The sequence below is a fragment of the Oncorhynchus kisutch genome, linkage group LG9 (assembly GCF_002021735.2).
Source record: "Oncorhynchus kisutch isolate 150728-3 linkage group LG9, Okis_V2, whole genome shotgun sequence".
Taxonomy (NCBI): Eukaryota; Metazoa; Chordata; class Actinopteri; order Salmoniformes; family Salmonidae; genus Oncorhynchus; species Oncorhynchus kisutch.
The window spans coordinates 18,005,321-18,016,459 of NC_034182.2; positions in this window are offsets into that span (position 1 = coordinate 18,005,321).

An 11,139-nucleotide genomic window follows, 5' to 3' on the forward strand; every position below is an offset into this window, starting at 1 on the left:
TTCACAACAGTATCTCGGACCTGCCTGGTGTGTTCCTTGTTCTTCATGATGCTCTCTGCGGTTTTAACGGACCTCTGAGACTATCACAGTGCAGGTGCCTTTATACGGAGACTTGATTACACACCGGTGGATTGTATTTATCATCATTAGTCATTTAGGTCAACATTGGATCATTCAGAGATCCTCACTGAACTTCTGGAGAGAGTTTGCTGCACTGAAAGTAAAGGGGCTGAATAATTTTGCACACCCAATTTTTCAGTTTTTGATTTGTTAAAAAAGTTTGAAATATCCAATAAATGTCGTTCCACTTCATGATTGTGTCCCACTTGTTGTTGATTCTTCACAAAAAAATACAGTTTTATATCTTTATGTTTGAAGCCTGAAATGTGGCAAAAGGTCGCAAAGTTCAAGGGGGCCGAATACTTTTGCAAGGCACTGTATATATATATATATATTTTTTTATCAATAATTATTTTTTTTCCATTTTTTTTTCTCATTTTGGGGGGGGGGGGGGGGGGGTGTTAGAATACCATTTTGGTATTTCGTATATAGTTATTTGTTTCAAAATGCATACCTTCACCAATTTGGTCACTTGGGTACATTTGGGCTACTTGTGTGGGACACCTGGGTGACTTCATGATAAATGAAGTAGCACACTCATTTTGGAAGTTATCATTCTGAAACATTGCACAAGTACTGTTGCCCTATTATATATTTAACTGAAATGAATGTTTGTTTTATCTTGTTCATTTTAAAGATGATGATACAAAAATAAAAAACGTATGGTTTTTTAAAAATGGTTTTATCTAAACCAGATCTATTGTGTTGTATTCTCCTACATTCAATTCACATTTCCAAAAACTTCAGAGTGTTTTCTTTCAAATGGTACCAAGAATATGCTTATCCTTGGTTTTGTGCCTGAGCTACAGACTGTCAGATGTGGGTATGTCTTCAGGGTGGAAATTGCACAAAGTAGTGGGGGAGCTCTAAGAGGTTTTAACTGTGCCTTGAATTCTAAATAAATCACATACAGTGTCACCAGCAAAGCACCATCACACCTCCTCCTCCACACATTACACCTCCTCCTCCACATATTAACTCCTTAAAGTTTTGGGACACTGTAAAGCCCATGGAGAATAAGAGCACCTCCTTCCAACTGCCCACTGCACTGAGGCTAGGAAACACTGTCACCACCGATAAACCCACGAAATCGAGAATTTCAATAAGTATTTCTCTACGGCTGACCATGCTTTCCTACTGGCAAACCCAACCTCGGCCAACAGCCGCATCTACTTTCCCAAGCCTCCCCAGCTTCTCCTTCACCCAAATCCAGATGTTTTGAAAGAGCTGCAAAACCTGGACCCCTACAAATCAGCTGGGCTAGACAATCTGGACCCTCTCTTTCTAAATGTATCTGCCACCATTGTTGCAACCCCTATTACCAGTCTGTTCAAACTCTCTTTCATATCGTCCGAGATCCCTAAAGATTGGAAAGCTGCCGTGGTCAACCCCTCTTCAAAGGGGGTGACCATCTAGACCCAAACTGTTACATACCTATATCCATCCTGCCCTGCCCTGCCTTCCTAAGGTCTTCGAAAGCCATTAATAAACAGAACTGACCATTTCAAATCCCACCATACCTTCTCCACTGTGCAATCCGGTTTCTGAGCTGGTCACAGGTGCACCTCAGCCACGCTCAAGGTACTAAATGATATCAAAACTGCCATCGATAAAAGACAGTACTATGCAGCCATTTTCATCAACCTGGCCAAGGCTTTCAACTCTGTCAATCACCATATTCTTATCGGTAGACTCAACAGCCTTGGTTTCTCAAATGCCTGCCTCGCCTGGTTCACCAACTACTTCTCTGATAGAGATCCGTGTGTCAAATCAGAGGGCCTGTTGTCCGGACCTCTGGCAGTCTCTTTGGGGGTGCTACACGGTTCAATTCTCGGGCTGACTCTTCTCTGTATACATCAAATATGTCGCTCTTGCTGCGGGTGATTCCCTGATCCACATGTCACCTGCTCCTCCGCACACTCCACTGGCTTCCAGTCGAAGCTCGCATCCACTACAAGACCATGGTGCTTACCTACGGAATAGCAAGAGGAACTGCCCCTCGTTACCTTCAGGCTATGTTTGAACCCTACACCCCAACCCAAGCACTCCGTTCTGTCACCTCAGGTCTCATGGCCCTCCCACCCCTACGGCTCCCGCTCAGCTGAGTCCAAGCTCTTCTCTGTCCTAGCACACCAATGGTGGAACCAGCTTTCTGCTGAAGCTAGGACAGCAGATTCCCTGCCCATCTTCCGAAAACATCTGAAACCCTACCTCGTCAAACAGTATCTTAAAACCTCTTGCGACGAGCAATCCCGTATCCGGGAGCGTAATCATAGCCTCAAGCGCATTACCATAACGCAACTTTTCCTATTCATGAAAATCGCAAATGAAATGAAATAAATATATTCAAACACAAGCTTAGCCTTTTGTTAACATCACTGTCATCTCAGATTTTCAAAATATACGTTACAGCCAACGCTAGACAAGCATTTGTGTAAGTTTATCATGGCATAATGCTATGCTAGGCTCTGCTGGCAGCAGGCAGCATTTTCACAAAAATAAGAAAAGCAACCAAATTAAATCATTTACCTTTGAAGAACTTCAGATGCTTTCACTCAGGAGACTCCCAGTTAGATAGCAAATGTTCCTTTTTTCAAAAAATAATATTTTTGTAGGCGAAAAACGTCCCGTTTGTTCATCCTGCTTGGCTGAGAAATCGACCGAAAAATACTTCAACTATAACGCAGAACTTTTTTCAAAATTTGCTCCATAATATTGACAGAAACAAGGCAAACGTTGTTTAGGATCCATCCTCAAGGTGTTTTTAATTAAGCATATCCCTAAGCATATTGTTTATGAACGCTTGGAACACAGCCGGGGTGTTGGTCAGGCCAAAGGGCATCACCAAGTATTCGTAGTGACCAGTAGGCGTGTTGAAAGCGGTCTTCCACTCGTCACCGGGTCTGATCCGCACAAGATGGTATGCGTTCCGCAGGTCAAGCTTAGTGAAGACAACTGCTTCCTGGAGCAGCTCAAAGCCTGTGGCCATAAGGGGTAGCGGGTAGCGGTTACGGACGGTTATGACATTGAGTGCCCGGTAGTCGATGCAAGGACGTAATCCACCGTCTTTTTTGGCCACAAAGAAAAACCTTGCTCCGGCTGGCGAGGTGGATGGACCCATGAGGCCTGCTGCCAGAGCGTCCTTGATGTAGGTATCCATAGCAGCTCGTTCAGGAGGAGATAGGGAAAAGATCCGACCCCTGGGGGGGCAGGTGCCCGGAAACAGGTCGATGGGGCAATCGATAGGTCTATGGGGTGGTAGCATGGTGGCCCTTTGTTTGCTAAATACCGGTTTGAGGTCATGGTAACACTCAGGAACTCGGGACAGGTCGATGGATTCTAGAGACTCGGGAGGAGAACTCGGGGAACTCGGGAAGATACAAGTGGCTTGGCACGTAGGACCCCACTGCTTGATAGTGCCCACAGACCAGTCGATGTGAGGGTTATGGCTGTGAAGCCAGGCCTATCCAAGGACGAGAGGGAATTCGGAACAGGAAATCAAATGAAAGTTCATCACTTCCTGGTGTTTGGAAACTGAAAGTCGCAAGGGGGTAGTGACAAGAGTGACAAGTTCAGATCCCAAAGGGCTTCCATCCAATGTAGTAACCCTCATGTGGTCACTTAGAGGTTCGGAGGGAACGCCATTCTCCTTCGCCCACACACCATCCATGAAGTTACCTGTGGCTCCAGAGTTTACCAAGGCTTGAAGGGGAAGCTCGTGGTTGTCCCAGGAAAGGGTGACTGGAATGAGCAGGCGGGAGTTGGATGGATGGAAGGAGGTTATGTTTCCCATTACAGTCCTCCCAGGCCAGTGCGTTTCCCTGGAGCCCGGGACACGTGGAGCAGAAATGGCCCGGTTTGCCGCATTATAGACAGCATCACTCCCTCATCCGGCGGTCTCTCTCAGCCTGGGAGATGCGTCCGATCTGCATGTGTTCCGGTGGAGCCAGCGAGGATAAAGGTGGAGACTCGGAGCTGGGACCGATAGGAGCTAGGGTGAGAGGTCTACGGTTGAGTTGTCTCTCTCTCAGACGCTGGTCTATGCGCGAGGCCAACTTGATCAGGGACTCGAGGTTGTCCGGTGGTTCCCGAGTGGCCAGTTCATCTTGGATGGTGTCGGAAAGACCCTTCAAAAAGCACACTGTGAGCGCCTCGTCGTTCCAGCTACTCGCTGCTGCCACCGTGCGGAACTGGATGGCATAGTCCGTCACGCTGCGCCGACCTTGGCGGAGAGTAAGGAGCTGTTTGGCTGAGTCAGGGCCGCTGGTAGGACCTTGAAATACTCGCTTGAATTCTTCAGCAAAGGTAGAGTAGCTGGCACAGCAGGGACTTTGGGCATCCCACACAGCAGTAGCCCAGGCTAGGGCTTTTTCCGACAGCGGGGTGATGATATATGCGATTTTGGACCGGTCGGTGGGAAACGACGAGGGTTGCAGCTCGAAGGAGAGAGAACATTGGGTTAAAAAAAACTTACGAGCACTCGGATCACCTGAGAACCGTTGGGGAGGCGGCAGACGAGGTTCAGCCAGGGGGTTAACTGCCACGGGCACTTGAATCTGATGTACTGGGGCAGGAGCGGTTGCTGGGGAAAGTCGATCAGATATCTGCTTTATGGAAGTAAGCATCTCCGACAGAAGTCAAGAATGTCTAGCTGGGGCGGCAGGGTAGCCTAGTGGTTAGAGCGTTGGACTACCCCTGAGCTGACAAGGTACAAATCTGTCGTTCTGCCCGTGAACAGGCACCCACTGTTCCCAGGCCGTCATTGAAAATAAGAATGTGTTCTTAATTGACTTGCCTGGTTAAATAAAGGTCAAATTAAAATAAATAAAAATTAAATTAAGGCCTCTTGCTGAACCAGAGCAGCTTCGTGGCGTTGGACAGTCCCCTCGTGTTGGGACAGCATGGAAAATATGTCCTGGGTACTGGCTGCCTCTGGGTTCATTTTGTTGGCTCTATGTTTTTGTCAGGACCCGGTTATGAGCTCTGGTCTCCGGTGTGAGAAACAGTCACTTAGTAAATTGAGCCACTAATAGTCGGCAGAACCCAGAAGACAAGGCAGACACAGCAGTACTAGAGACGGTGATTTAATAAAGAAAAAAGGAAAAGATCTTCAGGCAAAAATATAAATCCACAACGTCAAAAGTAATTCCAAGAGAAAAAATTGATATCCTCCAAGAGACAAGGAAATCCACAAAGTGGTAAGAACAGCAGGGAAAAAACAAACCTCAACAGAATAATAAAAAGTAAACAAGAACAAAACCAGAGTACCTCAAGTTCACAGCATGGCTGGGGCTGGGTGCTAACATACAAACACAGAGCAAAGAACTGAGGAAAACTAAACAATCAAGGGAAATGAGGCACAGGTGCAAATAATAACTGGGAACAAGGGAAAACAAAAGGGTCAAAAAGCACAATGGGGGCATCTAGTGACCAAAACCGGAACAACCCTGGCCAAATCCTGATAGATGTGTGTCCAAACTTTGGACTGGTACTGTATGTAGGACCTATATTGAGAAGTGATTTTATAACGGTTTTATGTTTGTACCTACATAACTTTTCTTTGATTGTGTTTGTGAGTTTGAACATGTGACTTTGTGATTATTCAATATTGTAATGTACAATTTCCATTACAGATCCAGAGAAAGCGAATTACAAGGACTCTGGTTTCAATTTCCTTGACATGTGGCACAGTGACAAAAAATCTGTCTAAAAAAACTCTATGCGATGAGTTTAACAAACAATTACATGTGCTCTAATGATAATAACAATTGTTGTCTGACCTTGTGCCTACTGCTGGATTTGTTCAGTGACAGCGATCCAGGCAAATCTCTTCAGTAGTAAGATTGGTGAACTAATAGTGCATATACAGCATTACAGACTGGACATTCTCTCCCTGTCAATATATTTTCTACCTGTTATGCCTACTCCCGCTCCTCCGCTCTAGTGCGTGACTTCCCAGGTCTGCTAACCACCAGCCCTGGCAACCATCATTACGCACACCTGGACTTCATTATTTCCTTTATTACTCTCCCTTTATTTAGCCCTCAGTAGCCATCAGTCACTAGGTAGTATTGTGTTTGATTCACGTTGGGTACGCTTCTCATGTTATGTTAATCTGCATTTATCATTATTAAACTCACCATCTGCACCTGCTTCCTGACTCCCGGTGTATACGTAACACAACCAAACGCAGGCAGGAATAATTTCTGGACAATCATTCATTCTGGTATGGATCAAGGACGTTGTCAATCATTTCTGGTTCTGCTGTAAAACTGCAAACAACAAAGTGATGTCCATGGTAACTACTAAACTTCTTACGGCTTCTTACTTAATTCTTATTAAATTACTATAATGATTAATTCACTGTCAAATTAAATTCACTGTCATGAAATCACACGTGCAATACACCAAATTAAAGCTACACTTGTTGTTAATCCAGCCAATGTGTCAGATTTCAAAAAGGCTTTACGGCGAAAGCAAACCATGCGATTATCTGAGGATAGCACCCTACCAAACAAACACTTGACATTCATATTTCAACCCACCAGGCGTGACACAAAATGCAGAAATAACGATATAATTCATGCCTTACATTTGAAGATGTTCTTTTGTTGGCATTCCAATATGTCCCATAAACAACACAAATGGTCCTTTTGTTCTATTAATTAAATCCGTCGTTATATATCCAAAATGTCCATTTATTTGGTGCGTTTGATCCAGAAAAACACTGGTTCCAACTCGCGCAACATGACTACAAAATATCTAATAAGTTACCTGTAAACTTGTTCCAAACAACTTTCTTAATACAACTTTAGGTATTTTTTTATGTAAATAATCGATAAAAGTGAAGACTGGATGAACTGCGTTCAATAGCGGATAAAAACAAAGTGGAGCGAGCTTTCGAATCACGCAGCCTCTAACTTCACTCGACCCTCGTTCTGAACTGCCCTACTTCTTAATTTCTCAAAGGAAAAACATCAACCAATTTCTAAAGACTGTTGACATCCAGTGGAAGTGATTGGAACGGCAAGCAAGTGCCACAGAAATCTAGATACCCATAGAAACTCATTGATAAGAGAGTGACCTTGATAAGAGAGTGTTTTCTATCTAAATCTACCAATTATATGCATATCCTAGCTTCTGGGCCTGAGTATCAGGCCGTTTACTTTGGGCACGCTTATCATCCGGACATGAAAATACTGCCCCCTAGCCAGAAAAGGTTAATTTACCACAGCAAACAACTACAATTCATGCATTGACTTATCACCCCACGGGATCACAAGGCCTCTGACAACCATGACCCCTAGCAACCAATTGATTTGGCTTGGGCCAGTTCATGACCCCCTCACCTGCTTGGCTCCATTAAGGTAGGGGAGCCTACATGCTTCCCAGCCGAAACAGTTCGGAAGAGTGGGTGCATATATTATGACAACATTTTGTGATGTTTTTGTTTGTTTTGGAGATTGGTTACGGTTTTGTCGGCTGTTCGGGCATACCATTTTATTTCTGAAGGCCAGCCGAAGTTCGTAAACCAAAGTTTACGACCCTTTGTCCGTGAGAAGTCAACTGTGGGGGTGACTCGAGTTTCTGCTTCTTGACGATTTAGTGTGGATTCAACATTGGGAACGACAACTTCAAGCATCAAATAACCGAGGAGGTGCAAAAGTACCTTCACCAGTATCTTTTTAGCCATGCATTATATAAATACCATCATGTAAATGCCAGTTCATGGAGGGAAATTGCAGAGATGGTAGGGTTTGACTCAACCACTTGTTTCGAAATAGTTGGGTAGGGTTGTGACAAGTTCGTCAAAGGCAAAGAAAAGAGATGCCGGTGGAAAGGCTTCTCCAGAAATGTTGCTGCTGGCTTGTTCGGCACATGAAGAATGGGAAAACTGAGAGCAACATGCCATCTTCACCAAAGGATGAGGTATGTTGTTGTATTTTTTATTGTAGTCGACAAAAAGAGCAGCCATGTTTTGCTAAAAATGGCTAGGCAAGCTAGCACTAGCTACTTGGCTGGCTAGTGGCTAGCTAACAATAGATAAAAATACAGATAAAAATAAACAGTGGAACAGTGGGGACTGTGAAGCAACACAAACATAGGCACAGACACATGCATACACACGCATGATAAAATACGCACTACATACACACACGTACACATTGATTTTGTGTTGTAGATACAGTGGTTCCTCCTTTAAAAGTTTAAAAGCGGGACTTAGAGGTACCCAGTGTCATGGCTTCATTGCTCCAGACCACCACAAGGGGGAGTTTGAGCACTCATTATGCATATTGTTCCCAAGATTTTTACATGACCAATCATATCGAGGGGTTCCAATGACGAATTTGACGCGAGCCACCCGTCCCTGGTGACTTTCTTCAGCAAAGGTGGCTGACAAAACATTACGGGGGAAGCAAATGTAAGTAGTTATAACATCATAACGAGTCAAGCAAAAAATGTACAATTGAGAGGAATATGTTAGTTAATGTAGAGACAAACGATTGAGCTTCTTTTTTTTTGCCATGAAGTTAATTTATGGAAATCACGATTTAACAAGTTATCTGACAAGCTAACATTATCCAGCTAGCTATCTGGTGTAATGACATGAGTATGATATTGTAATTCGTGTTGTTTAATGTTTTAGGGACTCCTGAGAGAACCTGCAAACCAGGCTGTCATCTTGAGAAACAGTGGATGTAAAAGAATCTAGCAAGCTAAAGCATTTACTGCAAATTGAATGTACACTTGTGGTAACTTGCCTTGCCGTGCAATGCAGCTGAAGTGACATAGCTAGCTAACTATTTACTTGCTTATTGTGTAGTGGAGGATAAAAATAACTGTATGCCTATGGATATGTAGCTAGCTACAGTATGTATCCAATCTGTGTATGGACCCGAAAATGTTAGGTTCTAATTATTCATACCATACCAATTATTCATACCAATCTATGAACCTCAGCTATCATAGTTGTGGTATCAACTTCAAGTCTGAATGGCATTAATGAAGCTTATGGATTGAGCAGAATATAATAACTGTATTGTGCCAAGTCCTATATACATATACTGTAGTTATTACCACGCATGAGATCCCCACATTGTAGCCTGAACATTGAATATATTCACTGATCATGTACTCTTCTTGGTAAATAAAGGTGTGGTTTTGGTATGAATCTCTGTGAGACATTCTTATTTTTTATTCTAAAAATTTTTTTAAAAAATTCTCCCCAATTTCGTGGTATCCAATTGTTAGTAGCTACTATCTTGTCTCATCGCTACAACGAGAGAGACGAAGGTTGAAAGTCATGCGTCCTCCGATACACAACCCAACCAAGCCGCACTGCTTCTTAACACAGCGCGCATCCAACCCGGAAGCCAGCCGCACCAATGTGTCTGAGGAAACACTGTGCACCTGGCAACCTTGGTTAGCGTGCACTGTGCCCAGCCCGCCACAGGAGTCGCTGGTGCGCAATGAGACAAGGATATCCCTACCGGCCAAACACATTCCGTTACCTGGATGACGCTAGGCCAATTATGCGTCGCCCTACGGACCTCCCGGTCGCGGCCAGTTACGACAGAGCCTGGGCGCGAACCCAGAGTCTCTGGTGGCACTGCTGGCACTGCAGAACAGCGCCCTGCAGTACAGCACCCCTAAACCACTTCGCACCCGGGAGGCCACGAGACATTGTTTTTCAGTCATATCCAATACTAGGTGTATCAAACTCCATTCTTTGAACGATACGGTGTCTGCATGTATATATGATTTACAATTATACACTTCAACAGTGTTTACCACTCCTGCTCCAGGGACATTTAAAAATATATATATATTTCACCTTTATTTAACCAGGTAGGCTAGTTGAGAACAAGTTCTTATTTACAACTGTGACCTGGCCAAGATAAAGCAAAGCAGTTCGACACAGAGTTGCACATGGAATAAACAAACATACAGTCAATAATACAGTAGAAAAAGTCTACAGTGTGTGCAAATTAGGTAGGATAAGGGAGGTAAAGGCAATAAATAGGCCATGGTGGCAAAGTAATTACAATATAGCAATTAAACACTGGAATGGTAGATGTGCAGAAGATGAATGTGCAAGTAGAGATACAGGGGTGCAAAGGAGCAAGATAAATAAATAAATAAATACAGTACGGGGATAAAATAGTTAGATGGGCTATTTACAGATGGGCTATGTACAGGTGCAGTGATCTGTGAGCTGCTCTGACAGCTGGTGCATGACTTCAAGAAGAAGACAAGGACTGAATGACTGGGACCACTGTGAAATGAACAACTTGTTCTGTTGTTGACACTTGTTTACATGTGTTCTCAGCAGACACTTGTATTTTGCTTACTTTCAGAAGCAAGAAAAGGTTTATTTGTGTGCTGATAAATCTCAGTTGGCATTTCTTCATCTCAATATAATGTGTTTCATTGTGCTGACAACGTAGAGAAGAGCTGTGTGCCACAGAGACTTTACAGGTTTTATTCTACTTGTGTAGTTCAATCTAATCTAAGTGAATGCACACAGACGTCTCAGAATCAGATTTTATTTTATTAACAAGATAAACTGTACATTTTAGTACAACATACTTAGTTCTTGGTGTGCACTGTGAACCTGAGTCTGTCCCGTCCATCAAGAATTCTCATCCTTGCAGCCATGATGCCGAATGCATCTCTGACTCTCTGAAAACGAGAGCGGGGGTAGTTCTAGGTACACCCAGGTCTATTGAGATGGACACCTGTGAATGAGAGGTAAAAAGATAATATATGTCACACACACACACACACACACACACACACACACACACACACACACACACACACATCCATCCATACATACATACATACATACATACATACATACATACATACATACAGAAAATCACATTGTATGATTTTTAATTAATTAATGAGCATTTTTTTTGCATGACATAAGTATTTGATACGTCAGAAAAGCAGAACTTAATATTTGGTACAGAAACAATCACAGAGATCATAACGTTTCCTCTAGTTCTTGAC